The sequence below is a fragment of the Etheostoma cragini genome, chromosome 9 (assembly GCF_013103735.1).
Source record: "Etheostoma cragini isolate CJK2018 chromosome 9, CSU_Ecrag_1.0, whole genome shotgun sequence".
Lineage (NCBI taxonomy): Eukaryota > Metazoa > Chordata > Actinopteri > Perciformes > Percidae > Etheostoma > Etheostoma cragini.
Genome location: NC_048415.1, coordinates 28038272 through 28063394, shown reverse-complemented (window position 1 = coordinate 28063394; position 25123 = coordinate 28038272). Strand labels below are relative to the sequence as shown.

Below are 25123 nucleotides of genomic sequence, written 5' to 3'. Positions count from 1 at the left end.
GACCCTCTGAGGCCCTGAAACAAATTTCACGAACATTGGCCACTAGGGGGCGCTATAAATACAACAAGTTTATATCTCTTGAACCGCTCATCCGAATTTTACAAAATATGATGGATACCATCTAGGCCCACTCTTGAGGTGGGCCTTGCAGTGGGGTACTGATTGGTTTAAGTGGGCGTGGCCTATGGGCCAACGTTTAGAGTAGCCACTTCCACTAAAGTGAATTACTTAAAATTAACAGAGTAGATGTACAGTGGGTAGCCGACCAGACCTACCAAATATTACACACGTTGACCAGCAGGTGGCGCTACAATGAAGACAGATCTGCACGAAACCCCGTGTGTAGCATCTCCAGATGGCCACGACAACATGTTGTATGAAGAATTTTGCTACGTAATTGTGTGCGCATTTCATGACCAAGCAAAGCTTCTGTAGTTCGCTTTGGGTTCCGCTTTCGAGCTCTCCCCGTGTCGCTGGGGACGACTGGCGAGGGGAGGCTTGGACCCCGTTGAAACTGCGTGCAGTTCTAGTTATATTTCTGTTCATGAAAAAGTAATAATTCAACCTTTCTTGAACAGGCAAGATACCTAAGCGTGGCACAGTTGGCACTTTACCTTCAGTTATTGAGATTAGAGAACTGGCCACATTCATTTTCCCCCAAGGCAGCTCATTAAAGCTCAAGCAGATATCTGTCAGGCTCTGATTCTCAAAAGCAGTCGTGCACAAAGGTTTACAATACAGAAACGACCAGAAATGGCTTCAGTGCTATAATGTATAGCCTACGCTAGGACTGCACGATGAGGAAAATATGCGATACGTTGTTGAATATCACAATACCGAAATTACTTGTGATAAATTTACACATGAAGCGTTCTCCGTTCTGCATTTCAGCTACATTCGGTATTCTGCTAAAATACTACAAATAGCTAGTAAATGTCGGGTACAATTTGGTTCTGGGGAATGCTACAAGAAACAACGCCACGGCCCAATCGGCCCGGTCCAAAAAGACACATTTTGAACGGGCACATGTTCTAGTTTAAAAGAAATAAAATAATTTCCACTAAGCACCACTTAAAAAGAATGACCGTTATATTACATTGCCTTTTTTCCCTTTCAACCAACACAAAAAATCTCTTTGTGTCTTTGGCGATCCGTGGCAGCCTTTCCCGATGTGTATTTTGACCAGTGGATTTCCAACAGATTAGAAAGCAATTTGCGGCCTCTGTTACCTTATATCATTACCTAGGTAGCCTTTCTTTGAAGTAAAACAAGAAGTACAACAAAAAGGAGGGAAAAGGATCAAATCATTCCTGAAGAAGGCTGGCTTGCCCAGGGTCAGGCCAGCTCAACTGCGTTGTTCTCCCGTCGCGTCCTGCTGTCTCTCTTCCCAACACCGGCCCCCGCACCCTGTCCCTTCTCCCCTTTCTACCTGCCTGCGCACATGGGGAGGGGAGGGGCTGCTCCTCCGCTCCTCGCAACAGATTCAGAGAGAGAGGGCTGTTTTGGAGGCCACAGAAAAGAAATAACGTTCGTGCTTGCTGGATAATAATGGCAACGTTTTTACAAAAAGTTGCCAAATTTGTCGCTAGAGAGATGGGAAACACTACGATTTCTGGGGACTATGGTTGACCTTTTCTCAAATCTCAGCAGGGTAAATCCAGACCGCTAACTAGACTAACTAGCCACCCACACATGGTATCATGATTGGCGTTATTTGTCTCTTGCACCAGTCCTTGTTGATTGGATGTGAATGTGTCGACCAATCAAGAATTGAGTTGGTGCTCGGCGCTTTTGATGTTTTTGTTCAACATGTGTTTACGCTTTGATGCTTTCAATGTTTGACTTTTTCTTTAATATGGGACGCTTTTGTAAATGCTTTTCTTGGCATATTTTTCTCTTCTTTGACCCTTTGACGTTTTGTGTTGGAAAAAAAATAATTTTGTTTCTCTTATATTCAAGTTCTTCAATTCCTATGAGCGCTCTCACTTTGCACTAAAACTGCTCTTTAAATCTCTCTTTTGTCCCCTAACAGCCTCCTTGTAAATGGGGAGCTTATGGAGCACAGGCCTTTCACTCAACAACAATGCCAAATCATAAACATGGGTCAGATCACTAAGTACATGTTAACACCACAGATCCATGATGAGATCAGTTTTTTTTTCATACTAGCCAATCCAAGCCACATGAAGCAAGCCAAGTATAAGATCTTTCAGATTTAACCGTGCCCTATTGCAAAACATCAACTTCTGATGCAGCCCTAAACCCTGGCTTTTCCTGATAATAAGGCAATACAGTACATCAGAGCACTGCAAGGACCCCAGAACATTTAGCTTGAGTTAACTGCTCTCTCATGAAGTACACAGGCGGCACCTCAACAGAGGGGAGAACCCTTATTAAATTAAATTCACAGAGAGCTTGTAAGCAGTTAGGCTGTGGGCTTGCGCAATGTTTTATTTAAATGAAAATTTATAATGCAATAATGCGTACTATGTAGGATAGCATCCATAAGGTGTGTCACTCATAATTAGTTTAGTGGTATATCTGCACCAAAATATTAGGAATTGGTGAGCGTTTAACTACTCTAATGTAAGCTGCAAAGGTTAGCATGCCCAGTTAACTAGCTTACAACTTACAATAGCAACCTAGCTTTACTTGCAAAGCTACATAATGCATCATTAGCTGGGTTAACTACATGTTTTTTGGAGTTTTAAATTACAAATGAAATGTTTGGTGGCTGGCCCCAGATGCTACTATACAAGAGTTTAGGCTAACATTAGCTGACCGGCTCTTTATCGAATTTGGGAAACTTTATACTCCAGCTATTTTAGAGAAACTTTGTATCCTTTATAGTAGGGCTGAGGAATATATTGATGTTATATTGTCATCGATATACGAGGCTAGATATCATCTGACATTTTAGAAGACAAAGCGTTGTCTTTTCCTGGTTTTAAAGGCAGCATCACAGTAAAGGGATGTCATCTTCTGAATTTAAAAGACTATCATTTGCCAATCCCAACTTAGTCATTATATCCACATTATTGGTAATTACTAATCGGAATTCATTGTGTTAATATTTTGAGAAAGCACCAATAATTAGCCTTACAACATCAATATCAACATCAATGTAGTTGGTCAAAATTAGAGTGATATTTGACATTCTCCATATCGCCCAGCTCTACTATATAGCGTACTATTGGCCAAAGTCATCAGTTTGTCCTCATCTTCATATGCCAACATTTGTGTTTTATTTTTATTTGCATGGAGCTTTACCCTAAGCCTTTTAGGACATTATTATGTACAGCATGTGGCTATCAATGGCATAGTTAGACCCTTTCACATGTTTCTCTTTCACAAAACGAGTCAGCTAGAAACAAAATATTCCAGGCAACCACACAGAGTTAGTGTTAATTAGCTTTTGTTTACTTCTGTGTGAAATCAAAGAGTAATTGCTTCAAATTTTGAGTTATTAGTCAACTACCTATGCATCAAGCTAGATTGGAAAGCCCGTCATGCGTAGCAACACTATCAACTGAAGATCCTCTCAAAAGCTGAAAAAGCACCAGAGAAAAAGGGAAAAACACTTTCAGCAGCAAAAGAAGTAGCAGGGGTAGACAGACAGGAGCAGGCCAGTTGTCTATAATCTCCTTTTAGAAGCAAAGGCAGCATACCCAGGGCACCCGCTTTATACAACTAGTGCTTCTGACGTCAACACAGACAACGCTAGTTTTAGGGCTGCACAATTAATCCACAATGCAATATTGTGTTTAAAATGCGATCTCAGCTCCTAGAACGTTACGCTGCATATCAAATTAAGCTTTGGTTGCCCGCCAGGCCTAGGTTGACCCCCTGCCAGTCTAAAGCGTAGGGGACTTTTTATGTATATATTTTATGTATTGTGTCTTTCAGAGGTGGAGGCTGGGGGTGTGGCCTTGACCAACTGCCACTTTGCTTGTTTGACAGCCATGATGTCTCTCTCTCATGGGTAGGCCAAATTCTCTGGGCGGGCAACGCAGAGAAAGTGGAGGAAACCTTGCCCCTTATCACCTCACTAAGGAGCAGATTCAGATCGGCCGAATCTGATCAGAGCAGGATACCCAGGGCTCAGTTTATATCTCCATTTCTAGCCACTGGGGGGGGGGGGGGGGCATAGGCAGGCTGGGGGAAATCATATTAATGTTAAAAAAACTCATAAAGTGACATTTTCATGCAATGTGACCTTTTAGTCTTATTTTGATGCAAAGATTTGTTAATCAGCAGAAATGTAGCACAGCATGAATTTAATTTTGGGTGAAAGTGTTTGGTGCAATTTTATTTATATTTTTTTTGTGTGTAGGAGAAGCACTAAATTCAGGTAAAGAAGAATCTTTTTTTAAGTGGTTTGTTACAGGAATGTTGCACAACATGAAAGTCAAAGCAGCAGGGATGCACCATATATTGGAAATCTCATTGGTAACGGCCAACGTTAGTCATTTCTTTATACATTGGTATCGGTCAATGAGCAAAACTGGCCCATCTTGTTTTTCAGGGCGGTGTGTGCGTGTGTGTTTTCTTGCCACGCAGATGCATTTACATGCTGAAGACAAAGCAACGCCCGTGATCTGGATGGTTTTCAGTGAAAAAATAAGACACGCAAATTGATCCTTATTATGAAAAAACGCCATTCAGAAGTTCACAAACAAGTTCAGGAGCAAGCTACTAGCAAGCAGCCGAAACAGACAGACACACACACGCGCGCACACGCACGCACACACACACACAGCAGCTGCTGACCCCACGTTGTGACAGGGGATGCACGGTATTGGATTTTGGCCAATATTCAATAGGCCAATCTTTAACTCATTTACATATTTTTTCCCCGATATATGTTTATAGACTTTTGATGAAAAGAAAGCCAAATCTCTCTCCTGTACTACCTTTACCTTATTCTCATGGCAATACACAAGACAAACAATTTGATCCAGTTCCACACAATTCTCTCTGTATTTCTCAGTATGGCTATGTTCAGAAGATTGTCTTTTGGCGACTTTTGCGCATAGAAACTGAAGTGAAGTTTATTAGGCTACCCCTTCTGAAGAGTCCAGCGTGTTTGTTTAATCCTGCGTGTCCTCCTTGAGCTACTTGCAACTGTGTGGAGGAGGGGCGAGGGGGTTGGCGGTCACAGAAGGCTTGTCATGTTGATGCTCAGACCTTTTTGTTGTTTGAATTCTGCTGTTGTGGAGGGCTGAGGTTTGAACTTGTTAATATACAGCGCCAGCACGCCACACCGTCATGCATGGACTACCCTGAAAATGTAAGGGGATCCGAGGAGAAAGTTTCAGAGTTAATGCAACATAGCGAGGCACTGAGCTTGACCACGGATATGTTTAAATATGCAATTTATGTTAAAGTAGACGTGCCTTTTGTGTTTAAGAGTAAAAGCTTTAAATTAATAGTCTATTCGTGTCTGAGCCGCGAAGCCGAGCTCCGATGTTCAGCCACTCCGTGCGAGGACATGCACAGAGCGCTGATGCAGCGCTGTCAGAGCCGACAGACGAGCGGCATTTCAGTGCAAAATAATTAGGTCAAAAACGATTTAGTATACTGCAAATGGCCTACTGCGGGACAGTACAGTTGATTAATCTAACGTTTTGTTTATATATTTAGCAAACTAAACTTCTGTATGAAAACAGGTAATGCATTTGTACAAAAGGCCGTCTATAAGAGCATGTCAGTAGCGCAGAAAAACGCTTCAGATCACGAGCGGCCACTCGCCCCACCGGTGGACAGGTCTGAGAAAGAAAATAAGACTTACTGTCCAAGGGATAACTAGCGAGTGGAGATTGCGTGTGTCCTTGAGAACTGTAAGTCGTATAACTTATGTTGTCAGTTCATTGTTAGCAGGTGATTGTGTTGTTTGTGTTCTTCACCTGTTAGCTAGGTTGCCCATGGCTGTTGATTCGATGTAATGGTGATTGTTGAACGTCCTCGCTCACATCTGTACAGTAGTTACACTGCACTAAAATTTTGTTAATAGTGGGTTTATTGTTATTTGCTAGCCTACAGTATACATAATTCCTGTGCGTTGTGTATGGTAGCTTTTACAATCTTAATTATTTACAGCATTTGACCGGAATAAAATTGGCGTACATCAGACCAACAAATTCCGGTCACCAGGCCAGAGTGAGGCTATATTTACAGGGTTAGGGCCATGACACTGCTGCCTTCACTCGCTATCTGTAAACTCCCAATGTCCTCGATTATTGTCACCATGAATCATTATAGTGTCTTTTGGTTCACAGATAGCAACAATAGCTTTGGTGATTAGGTACTGGTATATATTTCAGTTCTTAAATCATGCAACATAGCTGATTTGCCCCGATGTCGGGAAGAGAGGCTGACATGCTTTTCTCCTTGTGCTCATACTGTAGCAATCCAAATATTTCCCAGCCACATTTGCTGGTCTTTTTTGTAAGCGTTCATTGAAATGATGGTATAAATTCAGACAGTGTATGAACACAACACTTGGGACGCTGACTTTGCGGTTAACTAGCTAGTGATATTATGCTCGTTTGAGATGAGCCAGGCATGTGCAGAACCTATGTTGCCATGTTGTGTGGCTGACGGAGACATTTAGCAATCAGACAGACTAAATACGTTCAGATTGCAGATCATCTACAGCCTGTATATTAACATCAGCAACAAATCTCCATAGAGCAGGACTACAATGACGCGTAGGGCGGCCTAAAGCCTTCAAACATACATACCTTTTAAGTGCATAGAACACTAAGCTATTAAAATATTTGTTGGCATGACTTTATAAAAACTGTTTAAATGTTAAAATACATGTGGCACAGTGAATCATTAGGATTAACTGTATCTGTGGATGGCGACCTTAGTGATACAGTCCCTTTAAGTCATCAATGTGTTGTTTTCTCACAAATAGACTGATTAATATTTACTAATAATATGTTGGATTCATTTGAGGACAATTACCTTTTTAAAAAAACTTTTAAAAATTAACAATAATTTCAAACCATGTCTACGGTCTGCTTTAACAAACAAAAACTAAATGAATGAGATTGAGCCTTAGAAAGGATATGTATGATTACATCCAGTATTTACTTGGATGAGCAACAATAATTAATGATTCTTGAATCACTGGAGAGAAAAAAAAAGGGTTTTGAATAACAGTATCTTATTATAAAGTAACTAGAGCTGCATAGATAAACGATTAGTTGCCAACTTTTGAATTAATTGCCCACGAGTTTGATAATCAATTAGTCCGTATGAGTAGTTTTTTAAGACAAATGTAAAATATTCTTTGATTCCGGCTTCTTAAATGTGAATAGTTTCTAGTTTCTTCTCTCTTCTGTGAAAGTAAAGTGAGTATCTTTTGAGTAGTGGACAAGACCTTTGAGGATTGGGCTTTTGGGAAACAGTGATCCAAATTTTTCAACATGCTGACATTTTATAGACCAAACAACTAATCAAGAAAAAAAAAATCAAATGATTAATCAACTATGAAGATAATTAGTTAGCTGCCACACTAAAAGTACCCCTAATTTGCAGCATTGAAAATGTAATAAAATTTAGGAATACAATTGTTTAAGCTTTGAAGCTTTAGAGCTTTTTAACAGTAAATATTCAAAAGAGCCGGTGGGTGAAAACAACATTTCCTACCTCACTTGAAGGCAGCTTTATCTCATGGAAAAACAGAAAAAAACAAAAAGGAGACCAGAGTGAAAGATGAAGCGACTGCTTTGTTATTGCAGGACACAGTCACCTGTAACACAAAATTCCTGGGCAGATCAGTGCATGCGTTTCATTTTTTACCTTCAGTGTTTAAAACCTTTTGACAGTAACGTTACGGGACAAGCACGCCGCGACGGACGAGTCTGATAACGGGTTAAGGTTACACGATTGTCCACAGCAGGTTGATTTCGCGTTGTTTTTCTCCAAAAGAGACTGTCTGACGAGTGACGACAGACGCAGTGTGTCCAGCCCTATTGAAATCGCATCACAGCAAAACCACGTACAATTTTATTACGTACAATTTTATTTGCCAAGACCAGCATCATTCTCAGATTTCTGTCACACTACACACCCAGATTGACGTTCAACTGACAAAAGTTGACACGTTTGACAAAAACAGCATTGCAATGGGCCAAACAGCCAGATGCAGCAGTCCACAGGCTGCTCAGCAGTTCATGCTACAGGACCCTTCCATCAGCCAGTGAGTAAATGATTCTGCTGGCAGAAGTTGTCCCTCATCATTAAACATACATAAACTGCCAATAACAAATTGTTAGAGACAAGCGAAACCAAAGCTGTCTGTATGTAGTCTCATTGCTTATCTTGGACTGCCGTGCATGTTGAAATTTGGCAACTTTTTGTAAACTAGCAGCTAGCTCTACCAGCAGAACATGCACATGGCTAATTATTCTGCACGTCAATGACATGCCGTCCAAACTTCACTCAGTATTAGCCTTCTGAAAATAATGATTGAGTATAGTATAGCTGCAATGAGCTTTGCACAGTCACAGTTGCCTGGGCTTTGTGAAAAGCTCCTTTGTTTTTTTCCAGTGTAAAGAGCCAGAAGCATTAAGGGATGTCATTTTATTAACGTTACCTTAAAAATATTAGCGTCTATCCCTGTAATGTATGGGAAGGCTTTTTACAAATTCCACTAAACTTCTAAAACTAGTCTTTACAACTTGTGTACCTGAACTTGTGATGAATACAAAAAATGTTATGGTACTTAGAAAATACTGCTTATGTTAAAATTGATTGAACACTATCAGATCATGCCAAAATCATGCGTGCGTGAAAATACAATCATGGGGTCTCTTCCTCGAAAAACTGCCCCAATCTCTACACTGGAGAACACTTCTTACAGTATTTAAACTGTGGGTCTTTTATCGTGATTTATCCTACTTCAAAAGCTACATTTAGAGACAACAAGAGATAGAGAAAGAAATGGGGATGTTCTGTTTTTTTATTTTATTATATCATAACAGATGATCCAGAATCTCAAATTTATATGGCCAGCTAAACTGTGGGTTTCCGGAGGTCGGGACGGAAGCTGGAGTACAAATAATCCCCCTCAGTCTCTGTTGAGCAGAGGGGAAGAGAGCCTGCAGGACTATAAACTTCAAAGCTTTGTGGGTAAAGAGGGGGAGGGCCACCAAGCACAGATGCATTCTTCACAATGTTAAACTTGACCCTTGCGGGTGCCCCACACACACACACCGTGTGACTGCTGTCAACCGTGTGTGTGTGTTGTCTGCAGTATTGGAATGTGTGAGACTCTTCTAGGCCTGTCACGATAAATTTTGCTTGACGATAAATTGTCCTAGAAATTATTGCGATAAACGATAATATTGTCTCTTAACAAAAAATGCACTGGAATAAAAACCACACAATCAAAAAAATATAAATTAAATGGAAATTAAAAACCATGCACAACCAAACCAATAAATAAAATGGATGTACACAAAATTGCACTTCAAAAGAATATTAAACATTAGGCTCAGACAGAGTGCCAAAGAGATGAAGCAGGCCATACGCAAAAAGCGTTTAAAAAAATAATTTCTCCAGCATTAAGCTTTGTTCAAATAAAGTAAAAGTGAATTGCAGTCCAACAGGGTATGCACCAATGGACCGGCTGTGATTGGAGGGCTCACTCCTCGTTACACCTAGGAACCAAAGTGGTGATCCAGTCTCTTTGGTGTAGCGAGAGAGAGGAAATCAAAACAAAAACTATTGCGAAATTATAGCGGCCGGAAAAATGATCAACCTCCTTTTTATTTATCGTGCGATTTATTGATTTATTGACTATCGCAAATTTCGTCTGTGTGCTGTTTGAGCACTTACATCTTCCCAAATCGTAGAACTGTTCTACATTTTCTTGGAACCAATAAACAAAGAAAACATACGGCAATCCTACATGCCTTTATTGCACATGACAACAACCAGGAGGGCTTATCAGTAGGGAGCGTACACTCACACAGCGATGGCACAGCCATCAGAAACTTCAACATGTAGACCGAACGGCTGCCAGGGATCGAACCACCGACCTTCCGTTTAGTGGATGACCGCCCTATCTCCTGAGTGGGGCGTATCTTGAAGTTGTCGTGGTTTGCACATTACACAAGTGATTGGAGACAGGGGTCCCACACCACATTTCACTAGGAGGAACAGCTCAGAAGTCTGTCTAGTCCCCAAACCATGTTTAGTCAACAAAACACACAAGACAAGTAAAACAGGAATAGACTCAAGACCACAAGACGAGAATTTTCAATTTCTCTCCAACTCTTTCTAGACCTGGTTGTAGTAGAGCTCGAAGGAGACATCAACTAGGCGTTTGTTTTCCTGCCAAAGTTCCACTTAATTTTCCTCCATTTCTTGGGTCCAAGCTCATCAAAGATCCAGACACTCCGATTGCGTTTTTCAGGCACAGGTATGCAGTTGTTGTTTCCGGCCGAGTGTTTATCCGTGTGGCAATGTGTGTAGTAGTTCAACGGCGGCTAGAAGACATTAATGCCGAGAACACAATCACACGTTTTCACACCAGTATCGGTATCGCCTCCGATACTGCCTAAAACGCGGGTATCGGGAAGTACTGGAGTTTATACACCGACCCGAATCCCATCTAATAAAGCCCTGAAGAAAATCTACGTTAAATTTGTTATTTAAGTTCTTTTTCCATTATCATTTACTGTCAAACTGGATAATAAAAGCAAGTTTGTTCATGTTTCACAAAGAGTTTAACCTGAGCCAGACCGACAAATATATAAGTCATATCACATTCATACAGAGGTAGTAGTGTACAGCTGCTAAAACATAATAAAATATATGACACACTGACCAACACATCAGACCGGTAATCGTATCTGCCGGTATGCAAGTTCAGGTATCAGAATCGGTATCAAGAAGCAAAAAATGGTATCGGACCATCTCTAATTTCTATATCCATTTCACTTAGTCAATCATTCAAATTACCAGCCTCACTTAAATTATACACACAAACAACCTACTCATTTTGGAGGTATGACTAATTTTGTATTCTAAATTATAGGAAGATATGTACATGTACCGAATCCAGGGCTATTCCGTATCCAATGGTGGTGTACTGTCGCCATTACTTAAAGTTGGCTGATAAATCTCTATGGTGGATTGATGTGAAAAGATACAGGCAACGCAATTTTTCTGTTCACTTCAACGGCACATGTTAAAATCCAGTGCTAATATGGCACCAGTGCCTAAAGAAACTGTACCTACCAGACGTTATAGCAACGTGGATTTTGGTGCCGCTTAAATGTCTGTGCAGCTGTCTGATGCTCCAAAACGAACAGAAGCATTGCTTCACGTCACCCTAGTCAGATGTTAGCCTACTGTTCGCTAACTGTTGGTTTGTGCCTCCACCGTTCAGAAAGTGAATCCCAAACACTAACACTGAAACACCTCATGCTCTCATTAGGGAGGGACCCCAAATGCTGCCGGACTGCAGAACTCCTGTTCCTCGCGACCAGGTAACTTGGTGCGTGACTTGCCCCCCCCCCATCTCCCTCCACACTGTGGAGACTCCACACTGACAACTACACATAAGCATTTTAGGCATTAAATAAATTATTTTTACTATTTAAATCTTGTCTCCTATATAAGTGCATTGCATTTTTTTTAATGACCGGATTGAAACTGATATTGTTGCTATCTTTAAGACCCCTTTTATACCGGATTACCGCCCATACCTAGAAGCGACTAAATGGTTTGTTACTTGAAACTGGTAAACCTTCTAGTTCATTCAAAAGGTATTGTTAAATACCCTTTTCTCATCCGTTTTTGCCATTTAACAGCAATTTACTGAAGAAAGAAGTTTTTAATGCCATAAGACATTGTCACCACATTTTTAATGAATCAATAAAGTCCCCCCCTTTTTTGTGCTGATCCGAAAATGTATCCGATCCGTGACTCAAAAGTGTGATCCAATCCAAACCGTGGGTTTAGTGATCTGTTGCAGCCCTATTCTCCATCTCATTTCAGGCCATTTCCTAACTAAGACAGACATTTTCACTCACTGCACCTCATTGTCCATTTTGTCTTTCCCTTTTCGATTCACAACACTGGCGAGCACTGGTTACATAACTGTACTACTCCACCACTCGTCCACTGTGATTTAATAAGGCCAACTAATCAATGTGTTCTGTGTAGATAACATGACTCAGCTGCCTGCTCTGTGGGATATGAGGACAAATAAGCAAAGCCAGAAGATACAATTACTGTTCCCATTATATTTCAGAAACCCAACTTAGCTGCACTCAGTGAGACTTAAATGTCCACGTCCAGCTTTCTTCTCAGTCTAAATTACCAAGTGAAGCTCTGAAAGAAACTATGACTATACACAAACAGAGACACCACAGATCACTGCCTGACAAAACACCTTATCTGTAATAAAACACAAAGACAGCAGAAAAAAGCCCCAAGACCAAATAACACATTGCATGTGCGGATGTGACTCTCTTAATGTGGGTCATCTATGTGGACACAGGACAACCTTTTACATAATCCCTCGGCCCACATCGGATGGGATTGCATTACAGAGAGCAGGTTTTTTTTACGGGGTCCAATTCTTGTAATTTTTGGTATAGATATGGTTACCAACATTCAATAATTAAAAAACACTGGTGTAGTAACCAGTATTAAATCAGTAGGCCTGACTTAAAATATATATAAGTACCCTGTATATAATATTAAGCAAAAAATATACAAAACGATAATGTAAAAGAAAAAGGAAGCAAAGGCTGTAGTCATGACAGCACAAAAACTAAAATATGAGGAAATATCGAGGAATACTTACTCCAGTCTCAATTAATTGGATTGTTTCCAACAAAGTGACACCCAAAAAAAGAGCAAAAGTCACCCATGTTCCTGTACTAGCTTCAGCTCCACTAGCCTCCATTCTGCACTATATTTATGCATAAAGTGTTTCTTTCATTATTCTGAAAAGCTGGCCAATGACATTGGAGTTTCTGTTCATACACTAAGACAGACCCTCAGTTCTCCTAAAACCATTTGAACATGTGTCAGCGTGAAACAGCTACATGTTACATCATTGCCAGTGATCCTTGCCTGGCAGGTTACTCGACACACAAATAGCCCTTTTTGCATCCGCGGACTTTAGGAACGGCGATAAAACACGCTAAAAATAGCTGATAGACTCCTTTCCTATCGCCAGTAGACGAGTATGCCCGTCGGTGCTTCGTTGTGTGTCACATTCAACATCACGAACACACAGGAAAACAAGTATTGACTTCCTCTACTCTACCAATAACCCTGCATTTACAGTCACTCTCTCACTTGCTCCACCACACACACACACCTTTAGACACCGCTACAAGGCCCGCGTAACTTTTTTTTAGCTTAATGTCCGCTACCCACTGGCTAATTTATGCAGCACTATGTCGTCCATCCCAGCCAAGGACATAGAACTGTTTGAGTTACAAGCGAGCGTCTGATGTTTGTAGAAATCTGTATAGTTACACTGTAGCAGCCTGGTGTCCCTTTCAAGCGATTTGATAAAGGTAAACATAGTCATCCGTGCATAATGCCAATACAGCGAGGTTCCGGCTGGCTGAGCATTCACACACACACACACACACACACACACACACACACACACACACAAACACACACACACAAACACACAAACACACACTGCGTCTGTAGTCACTAGTCACACAGACGAGACAGACAAGTATTTCTGTTTGTTTTGAATGCCTGCGGCAGAAAGTTGAGTCCAATTTAAATTCAGGAGAAAAGTATCCTGACATGAACCTGCTGTGGACAATCATGTAACGTTAAGCCGGTATCAGACTCTTCCGTTGCGGCGTGCTAGTTCCGTTAAGTTACTGTAAAAAAGTAAAAACAGTATGAAGGTAAAAAAAAAGAAACAAATGCACTGCACTTGTGTAACAGGTGTCTGTGTCCTGCTTCTTTCACTTGGTCGCCTATTGTTTTCTCTCTTTTTCCATGGGATAACGCTGCCTTCAAGTGAGGTAGGAAATGTTGGGTTTTACAAAACAATGGTATTCTGTACAGCCCTAGAGCTAATCAAGACTCTGTTTGCACTGTAGCTGTTAGCGCTGTGAACCCTATTTTTTTCACCGGGCTTCGCTAACCATTCAACCATTCCACCCATTCAAGTAAATGCTTGATATTCCACCAACCGCGCCACGGCGCGACCCGGAAGCACGCGGGAAGCGGTTCTTGACTTCGCTTCAGATACGCGCCAGGTCTATTTTCACACAAGCGGCAGGGCGTTCGGACAGCAGAGCAGGAAGTGAAACAGCGAGACTATCAAGTCAATTCACCAAAAGACACCCCCGGTAATCGTCTATGTCTCCTCTACAACACCCCAGATGACGAGAGATTCATCTTGGAGGTGGAGAAACCTAATAGGCCCCCAGAGATCCTTTTTATAAGGACAACACCAGAGAAGACAAGGCATGGGCGTCCATACAGAAAGATTCACTCTTCGACGCAGCCGACCCGCGGCCCTTTCTTAAACGCGATTTCCCCCCCCTTCCCCTTTCATGTCTTCAGCTGTCCTGTCAAAATAAAGGCCGAAATGCCCCAAAAACTCATCTTTAAAAAAAAACATGTTGTCTTTTCCTGGTTTTAAAGGCTGCATTACAGTTAATAGTAGTAGTAGTAATTATTATATCCAAATTACTGATGTTTATTTATCAAAAATATTAATGTGTTAATATTTTGTGAAAGCATCGGCAGTCAACACTACAATATCGTTGCAATATCAAAAATATTGTCAAATTTGATTTTCTCCATATCGCCCAGCCCTATTCTCATACAATACCTACTAAAGTATTCACTGCCATATTTGACCAAAACAAAACAAAGACAATAACTCATGAGGGCAACAGGGTAGCAGACACCTTTCAATAGAAAATAGAAGATGTTTGTCCAAAAATAATTGATTTGAGTTCCATTTTTAATTTGGGATCTAAAACACCTTGACCCAATTAGTCTGTGAATTCTGACTCTGACTAAACAGAGTCTGTATTACCAGCCTTTTCCTTACTAGCACAGATACTGTAGGCTTATCTGGGACTGGTACATTGTGTCATTGAGTTGAGCTTCACAAGGTTGGCAAGTGGCCCTCGTGCGTGCGCGTGTGTGTGTGTGTGTGTGTGTGTGTGTGTGTGTGTGTGTGTGTGTGTGTGTGTGTTCACCCCTCCCCCACACCGCCTATGGCTTTGGAACAACCAGCTGCAAAGCACTGTAGAAAGCTTTGACAGAGATTGACACAAAAGGTAATAAAATAATATATAATGGAATCATAAACCATGCACTTTGGCATATTTGTGAATATACTGTATGTTGCGGATAATCATGGTTAAACAACAACATTATCTTAAACTGTTGTGGTAACTATGACCCTAAAAAGCACAATACCTCAAACTGGTAAGTAACTATGGGACAGGACAAACGCAATCATTGCTGAAACTACAGTGTATGTTTAGAATCATAACTATTTATAACTGTTGTTTTTTTTAATATCACTAACTTATTTTAACACTTCAGTATTTATCAAAACTAGTGCTATTAAACACAGTGTAATCAAAGCAAGTTAAAATTAAAGAACGAATCTATCATTGGAGAATGAACAAAAATAAAACAAAATAGTTAAGTAAAAAGTTAGATTGCTAAGTTAAAAAAAATGCCAGTGTTGATTGTAGAATTTAAATGTGTTGGAAAAAATATTTTTATGATTGAGATTAAAAATCACTAAAGTGGTTTTAATTCAAAGCTAGCAGTAGTTGAAGGAAGGAAGGGCGCGCTCACAAACAAACCAACCACGAGAACTGCCCTACAAACGCATGCATGGTGCGCGCGCCTACTCACGCGCTGACGCTGCCCATCCCCCATTCCGAGAGAAAATACAAAAATAAACGTTTAAAACAGCGCAATAACCCGCCCAAACGTTGTATTTACAGTCATATGTGCTCATGCCACACGAGGGTATAATTTATAACGGCAAAGATAACGTACAATTACGATAAACACTCACCAAAAGCTCCAAATCACACAAGGGGGTGCCTTCTCCTCTGTGCTCCTAATATGGAATCTCCTCCTCCACTACCGTTGTTTTCTAGCTCTAATTAAACCTCGAAAAAGCGTTATAACGGCCGTCAGACCCGGCCAACCGGTGCTAGGAATCCCCAATGACCGATGTGTTTTGGATACACGGGCATATATAATGATAAATCCCCTTAAAAATGAGCTGGATGGACAGTTGGGTCTAGAACGTAGGTTTGCTCGCTAGTAGAGAAAAGAGCCAAACGGTTCAGTAGCAGCCAACGGCTTCAGACTGAAACACAGAGAAGCTGACCTGCCAGGCAAAAATGAGGTAGGCCTGAGCTCCTCGCTGCAGGAAGCACACTCCACTCACATAAATATCAAAATGGGTGTCGCAGTATGGAAAAGGATAGTGTAGTTTGGCGGTAACGCTTCAAAAATACAAATTCGAAGTTAAAATTGATTTCATTCATTAATTTTTTTTTTAAAAGCTCAATATTATGATTAATGCTTAGCTATTTTTTGGATTGTAGCTGTAGAGGTATGCTAGTTCTTCCGTAAGTGCCATCTACAGTAAAATGAAAGTAAAGACTACAATTCAATTAGGGCTGCACGATACGATGTAGGCTAAATATGTCATGTGCAATAACGATATTACTTGCAAAAAAAAAATTGGAAAGTGAAATGTACTCAGTTCTGCATTTCTGCTGCTTTCAGTGTTCTCCTCAAATGCAACAAACTGCTGGTTGAAAATGAAACAAAGGAAATCATTTTCAAACATTGAACAAATTGAACATTTAATTTAATATAAGGCACCACTAAAAGAGATTTACAGTTACATTTTAAAAGGCCGTGTTCTACTGATATTTTCCTTTATCTAAGACCAGAAAGTCCGAGAAAGGGTGTCTTTCGCGATGTGTTTAAAATGCTCATATAATGCTTTCCTTTATTGTGTTATATATCCTATTTGTGCATGTTATGGCTCTGAAGGGAATTACCATCTCCAACAGAAAACACTGTTCACAAACTGCTCCAAACAGCTCTATTATAGTCCAGCCTTCACTTCTGTGACAAATGTCTCATCCACATTTTATATATATATATATATATATATATATATATATATATATATATATATATATATATATATATATATATATATATATATATATATATATATATATATATATATATATATAAATAAGGGTCTTCAATGCGGCAGTTGATTTTGCGATGACGATAAAAAACGATATGTTGTTCAGCCCTAAATTCTATTTTAATTTTTTTATATGTAGCACTAAATCAATGTAATGTAGTCGTTTATGTTAAATATTTGAACTACATAATTGCCTTAGTAAATGAGTAGTAGCAGTGATAACAAAATACTTTTAAATTAAGTTCCAGCAACATTGACACACCATCAAACTGAAATGATCAACCCCCCCCCAACAAAAACTGGAATGATTTTCAGTGATCTTATGTAAGCAGAATTAAGAGGTGGGAGCATGTTTTCATTGCTAGCTGCATCATATAGCGATAGCCTGGAGTGGGCAGCATCGCTAGACTGATGCATTACATACATAGGGCCTTCAGATGCCTATTCTGCAGACGTAAACAATGAAAAATAAATAACTACTCATGCGTGCATGAGAGCATATGATCATCAACATCCACACACACACACTACAGATAAGGCCCAGCTGAGACAAACACACACACACACACACACAGACAGAAAGCCCTAGGGTGTTGTGTAGCGTGAGCTTTAGCGTGGCTGTAACAGTTGAGTGGAGGATGGGTAATGACTTATACAGGGGAAGGGGGGGGGTCATCAGTGTATTTCCCCAGCCTGTAGGGATGTTTGTAGTACAAAAGGGCCCCTACAATTTGGATGGTGGCAATTATTTTGCGTTGTTCTAATTTGAACACTTTTTTTACAGCTATCCCAGCAGTGGTAAGTAATGTTTCTGCGTTTGCGTCCCATCACTGCTGAATCAATAAAGAGGAAAAAAAGTGATGTGAAAACCGGTCCAGTGTGGAAAATCGTGAAGTGAAGCACCTCAAGGCGAAGCAGTCCACTGTCTGTGTAATGACTTTCTGGGAAACCACAACACAGCATCTCAGTAAAGCACTCAACATTCAAGGTTTTCTTCTTCTCTGCTCACTCTGCAGACACATTATACCTTCAATACCAATACTAATGCGATTATACTTTGATAAAGTATCTTGTGAAAAATGTGATTTTAATACTATAATCAGAGACAGTTTCAAACTAAGACGCCCCAACTCAGAGTCTTTTTCTGTATCTGTGTCACGTCGGATTGGGAATCACTTCAAAAAGTCAGATTCCAATGGAGCCGCTTCTATTGGAATCGTTTGGAATCTGATAATCAGTTCCAAATTTAACACAGGCAATTTTTAGGTTTCTTCCGCTTTGCTGATAACATTCAAAGCAGGTGGAATGTTTAGTGTTACATACTGTAAAGAGGGGTTTTGGTTGTTTTTGGCATGGATCTCATTAAGATTGGGCATCAAGAACCGGTTCCATCTTAGAATCGTTTCAATTAGGAATTCCATTGGAATCGTTTTATTTATTGGAATTGCTTGGAATCTGATCATCGGTTTCAGTGTAAAGTGTGGCTTTATTTTACGTTAAGAAAAGCCCGGTAAAACTGAAAATCACCATTGAATAAAAATAAAATGTTCCTCTTGTCTTTGAAACAAGCATGTTCAACTCCTTTAACTCCACCCCTCAAAGAATTGGAGTTAAGAATCGCTAAAAAACGGAATCAAAAGCAAGATTCGGAATAGAAATTACAGATTTTAAAATCAAAACGATGCCCAACCTTAGATATTTTGGCGTATATACATATATATAGATGTTGAGTTTACATGAAAGATCAAAGGTGAATCATTAGTTTACAGTACATGAAATAATACCACACAAATACAGTGACTGCATACAGTACATACAAATGTGCATATCCTTTTTCAGTGTACTACAGTATTCTACAGTACTGACATTTACCAGTGAACTTGTAAAAACAGAAACTAAAATGCTTAGTGTGACCCACAATAGCATTCAGCTAGATAATCTAACAATATTGTTTTGTACAGTCTTCATTCAGTGTCAATAAAAAAGTAGACCAACACAGATATTGTATATAAGAAACATCCCCAGTTTAATGTCACGCTGAAATACATCCCACCATTTTGACCAAAATTTGTGACAATGGAACGTTTTTTTTGAGAATGTTAAGATAATTGAGAAAAACGCTGACGTGTATACTTTTGATTGTTACGATGCAAAAGCTCAACACTTATTACACTCATTACAGTGGTTTGGACATTTAAAGGCATGGTTGGTAACGATTTCCAAGTTGCAATTTTTTATATATATATTGATTTTTTGCATGGTCTATACACTCTGACAGCAGTAAATAACTTAGGGTCATCTGTAGCTGCTGTAAAAACACACCAATCCCTGCCTTGCGGTCCACTTGGGACAAACCAATGAAATTCCTCCTTGCCCCTCTTACTTTGAAATGTTGCTAGCTTTACAACATTACCAACACTGCCTTTAAAGGAACAGTTCAGCAGTTTTGGAAATATGCTTATTTGCTTCCTTGCCAAGAGTTCATTGAGAAGGCCGATATCCCTCTTTAAGTCAAATATGTAGCTAGAGTAAGCACGTGATTAGTTTAAAATGCAACAAATTGTGGTTGCAGGTACAGTATGAAGTAGCAATTCATCAAAATACTCAAGTAGAGCACCTCTAAATTATATGTTTGTGTGTTTTGCAGTGAGCAGGCCTTTTTCACAGCAGACATCTTGACATGTTGCAGTAGTAAAAGCACACGTGTAAATCATAAAAGAAATAATTAGCGGTTTCAGAGTCTTGGTATTGTGCATGTTGGCTCACTTTCACGCTTACATGTGGCATTACCTAGCAATATGTGTATTAGGACTGCAGAATATACAGTATCTCTTTCTTATGATCATCTTGATATCAAACAAATTGTGAAAGGATGAGACATAACGCAAAATACACTCAAAGATTTTTTTTGGGTTGGTTAAAAGAAGTCCTCTTTTTTTAGTGGTGCCTTTCACGAGCAATTCAATGTTTAATTTGTTCAATAAAAGAACGTTGGAAATGATTTCCTGTTTTAAAGCTGTAGTGTATAGTTTCTGTCGCCCCCATGAGGAATTCCAAGTTAAGACATCAAAACTGTCAGCTCGTCCACATGATACAAGACTTCCTTGACCACACTGCGCCCCTCCACGCAGTTGCTGGTAGCCAAGGAGGACACAGAGGGTTAAAAAAAAAACGTGATGGACTCTTTAGAAGAGGTAATTATCATCACTTAAGTTTCTGAGCAGGAAAGTCAGCGGACAACACAATCTTCTGAACATAGCCTTGGTGAGAAATACAAAGAGAGTTTTGTGGAGCTGATAGTCTTATTTGGCAGTGAATGGCTTGAATATCTTAATGATATATATCAAAAAGTTACACACTAAATCTTTAAATTCAACAAGCATTATGTTAGCACTGAAAGCAGCAGGAATGCAGAACTGAGCATACAATAAGGTATTCAACAACGCATTTTCCTCCTATAGGGCAGCCCTAATCTGTATCTAGATATTGAATCTGGATAAGAAAAACGTATGCTAATGCCGGTGTAAACGCATGCAGAATACATTGTGATGGGAAAGCAATCGGATCAGCTAGACCACATCTGGCGGTTGATCAGGCTTACATTGTGATCGAACCTCAGCTGGGTGCTAATGCAATCTGTGCCGTGTCATTTTTTTCCGGGGCTTCAGCTCCAAAAGTTTTGACTGTAGCCACGAATGTCACTTTTAAAGGTAGACAACGAGTTTTAGGTGCACTAAGTTCACGTGACGTTTACAGTCTACGATTCAGGCTCAAACACACGGAGTTCCAAAGCAGACCCGTCCGTCTCTTTGTGCTAAAATAGAGCTCCAGGTTATCATTATGGACGCTCAGCTGTGTGCATGCATGGTGCGGACATGTATTTCTGCCATAGTTTTACACCTCCGATGTGAAGCAGCATTCAGCGTCTGATGCAACAAAAAAAAACACCCTTCGGTGTGTGTGTACCAGGGAGACTAGCATCTAGACGGGGTTCAGTGAGTAGTATGTAAGGGAGAAATTGGCCGGGGTGATGGATGGGTCAAACACAGGACTTTCACCCAGAAGACCAGGGATCGGGCCCTATGTGTGTCTTGAACCGTCCCATGTCACGGAACCGTAAACCCACCCACGACCTTTCCCTAAACCCAACCGTGCTGTTCCTGCAAATCACCAACAAACCTGTGGCTCAGTGGTAGAACGGTTGCCTGCCAATCAGAAGGTTGGGGGTTCGACCTGTAATCCCATGTGGAAGTTTCCTTGGGTAAGACACTGAACTCTAAGTTGTCACCAATGCTGCGTCATCGGAGTGTGTAATAGTTTTTTTCTGATTAACAGGTGGCAGGTTGTACGGCAGCCTCGGCCACAGTGGATGAATGTGTGTGAATGGTGAATGGTTCCTGTGCTATGTAAAAGCGCTTTGAGTAGCCGTTGAGGAGTCGACTAGAAAAGCCATTTACATTTATCCCTAAGCCCACCCACGACCTTTCCCTTAACCCTACCATCACATTTTTCCCGTGAGTCATGGAACTTTAAGCCCACCCACCAGCTTTTCCTTAACTGAACAGCGTCATAAGGCACACCAATGATCCCGACCATTCGTTTTAAGCGTGTTAAAAGACGCTAAAGGGGACTTTTAACGTCTATAACAACTAGAGAGGCACCTGACCTAGCATCCATATTTTATGAGGTGGGAGTGAGAATGAGTTGATTCGGCAGCTTCCCTGAACTCAACGTCTCAAAGGGGCTGTGTGTCTGTCAGAAAGTCTGAGATCTAAATCAGCAGAGCAATAGCATAATGCCCAGCAGACTACAGAGCTGGAGCATTGTTTCCTGACATGTTGTGCTCAACAAAGCATGGCTCCATAATATGTCTTCATAAGGCCTTACAGTAATGGCTGTTCTCCAGCTACAGAGCTATAATTTACCCTGTGTGGTGGAGACTGGAATAGCATGGCTGGCTGTTGCTGTTAAGTGATTAAAATATTTATCAAAGCAGGGATGGAGATAGAGACTAACAGAAATTGCATGAAGGTGTGTGAGCTTTTATCTGGGTATGCAAGGGGGAGAAGAACAAGTTAAAGAAAGCACTTTCATCTTGTATGCATGCGCTTGTGTGTGTGTGTGTGTGTGTGTGTGCGCACGTGTGTGTAACATCTCACTATTTGACCAATTTGTCAAATTGAATTACAGTTGTGTATGCATGGGCAGGCAGGATTGACAGAAGATACAGTATTTTGTCCAACACACCCATAACGGGCATATTGGTTGCAGAACTGAGTTAGGTTGTCAACAAAGACTTTGAGAGTTACTAGAGCCCTACTGTATATACTTTAAAATACTAGAAATACACAGTCACAGATATAGGTACAGGAGAATATATACACTATATACTGTGTACATATACACAGTATATATACATGTACTGTATAACATAGGCCTACTAGAGCCAGATTTTCCGTAGCCTACTCTTACTTGCAATTCACTACACTCTCCTTCCTTCTCTCCCCATACTTTACAATCATTTCCCAAAAAGAAACTCACACACACACACACACACACACTTCCTTTAACAACTTTTTTTATTCACATTCAACAATAACAGCCTTGGCCTTTAAATACCCATGCCAGCATCACATTATATCAACTTTAAGGACATACTACTTTGCTCCACCTCTGGCTTTTTTTCATGGCTTTGACAATGACAAGGGCTCAACAAAGCATGGCTCCATAATATGTCTTCATAAGGCCTTACAGTAATGGCTGTTCTCCACCTACAGAGCTATAATTTACCCTGTGTGGTGGAGACTGGAATAGCATGGCTGGCTGTTGCTGTTCAGTGATTGACATATTCATCACAGCAGGGATGGAGACAGAGACTAACAGAGATTGCATGAAGGTGTGTGAGCTTTTATCTGGGTGTGCAAGGGGGAGAAGAAAAAGTTAAAGAAAGCAATTTTATTTTGTATGCATGTGCGTGTGTGTGTGTGTGTGTGTGTGTGTGTGTGTGTGTGTGTGTGTGTGTGTGTGTGTGTGTGTGTGTGTGTGTGTGTGTGTGTGTGTGTGTGTGTGTGTGTGTGTCTACATGAGAAAGAGCCATGGTGTGTTCTGCCTCATCAGGCTGATAACACAACAAGAGGAAAGTCGATTTAATTTACGCGTCGGTCCCAGCTCACCTCGTTACACATTAACGTTCCCCACCAGGAAATCCAACTCTGACAGTTATGGACTCTCTTGAATGAAAGGGAGATGAAAAGACAAAGAGTGAGCTTAGAGGGAGGTAGGGTAAAATACCAAACAAACGTGAGTAATTGAACCTACCAAGTGTCAAAACTGGTAATTTTGGCTGATTAAAATGGGACTGAAACTCCAAACACCAAGAAATCCCCAAAACAGAGAAGCAAGATAATAAAATCATATACTTGCAAAAACCAGGGGAAACCAAAATAGCTCCTACCACTTCCCAACTATGCTGCATGTGGCCATAAAATTACGGTAAATTAACAATTTTTAATTAATCACCTAGAGCCCTAGGTGACAACATTTGACATTTTGTTTGACCAACCGTCCAAATGGAGCTCAGCGTAAATTCTTTCAGGAAGACCTAACTATGAATTGATACACTCCTAAATCAATTCAGCTGTTTTCCTAATAAATGTATATTTTATCTGCCACATAACTGCAACTAGTCTCTCCTGATTGAAATGTATCTAAGTGTAAATCCTTTCAGGAAGACCTCACTCTTAATCAATGCGCTGCCTAACTCAAATCAGCTGTCGGAGGCGTTCAACTTTCTGCTAAACCAATCGGAATTGTTACAAAACGGCAGGGGCCAATCACAGAGTCTCCCTTTGCCGTTTAGTCGTCATTGCATGCAAAGAGTGTAATGATATCTATCTATAAATTGCAGGAACGCCTGCCGCTGTGTGTGTTTGCGTGTTATGCGCATATCTCTAGAACTGTTAGTCCACTGGATTTCAAACTTAACAGGTGTCTTGCTACGGGCACACATAAGCGCAGTGTTAAGTTTGACGTTGTTTGGATTGGAAATGCAGTAGGTATCATTAAATATGTAAAGTAAATGAAGCACACAATGGCATTTGCCGCTCTGTCAGCTCCCGTTCTCACGCTACTCACTGAGTGAGCACAATGCAGGACCAGCCACAGAGAGGGTTGAAGAACGCAGTGGAGCATTGGCAGCTACAATGTCACATACTGTACACCTCAGACCCACAGTAATATGCAAAGTAGCACTACTACCCCTTTGACTATTTTCCTAGCTACATGATTGCTGGATTTGCCAAACTAACTTTTCTTCACTTTCCTGAAGCATGAAAAGAACATTGCGCCTGTTGTGTAGAATAAGGTTGGCAAAAAAAAAGGCGCTACGCTTGAGGAAAATCAACAAAAAGCCATTGCCAACACTAAATATCAAATAAAAGCCAGACATTATATAGTATTAAGGTTGATGCAGCTATGTGCTGATTAACTCTCATGACGGGCCGGGTGGGTAGCACACTACCATGAGTCCTTAAGGCTAATACCTGATTTCTCCACACTTTCATTGTGATATTTTGTGATCACGTTCTGAATCTGCAACGTTCTCTGTCAGGTAAATCAGTAAGTTAGTAGTACAGTATACAGGTTTGTTGTCCTTCTGTAAGTAATTTTGGGGTACAATTTGCCTTTGAAGAATTCTACAAGCAGCGACAAAGGATAGATTTATATATACACACATATATGCACATAGATGTACATGTACATACTTATTTGCTTTTACTTATACATATTCACACATACAGATTTACATACACATACATACATACATACATACATACATACAGTGGGTACGGAAAGTATTCAGACCCCTTTAAATTTTTCACTCTTTGTTTCATT

General features: G+C 40.4%; 1 protein-coding gene and 1 long non-coding RNA gene across 3 annotated transcripts in view; one reads left to right on the top strand and one right to left on the bottom strand.

Moving 5' to 3' along the window:
- LOC117950918 overlaps positions 1 to 2129 on the top strand; it is a 10372-nt gene extending 8243 nt beyond the window's left edge. Inside the window, exon 4 of the long non-coding RNA XR_004658004.1 lies at positions 2118 to 2129. This is a non-coding gene — a long non-coding RNA (uncharacterized LOC117950918). The remainder of the gene's footprint in view (positions 1 to 2117) is intronic.
- tbl1xr1a (tbl1x receptor 1a) overlaps positions 1 to 16409 on the bottom strand; it is a 49045-nt gene extending 32636 nt beyond the window's left edge. The window contains exon 1 of one of the 2 annotated variants that reach the window (XM_034882330.1): positions 16067 to 16409. The gene's annotated coding sequence lies outside the window, so the exon portion shown is untranslated. The remainder of the gene's footprint in view (positions 1 to 16066) is intronic. The other variant, XM_034882329.1, reaches the window with a different exon arrangement.
- Between the last annotated feature and the right edge of the window lie 8714 nt (positions 16410 to 25123).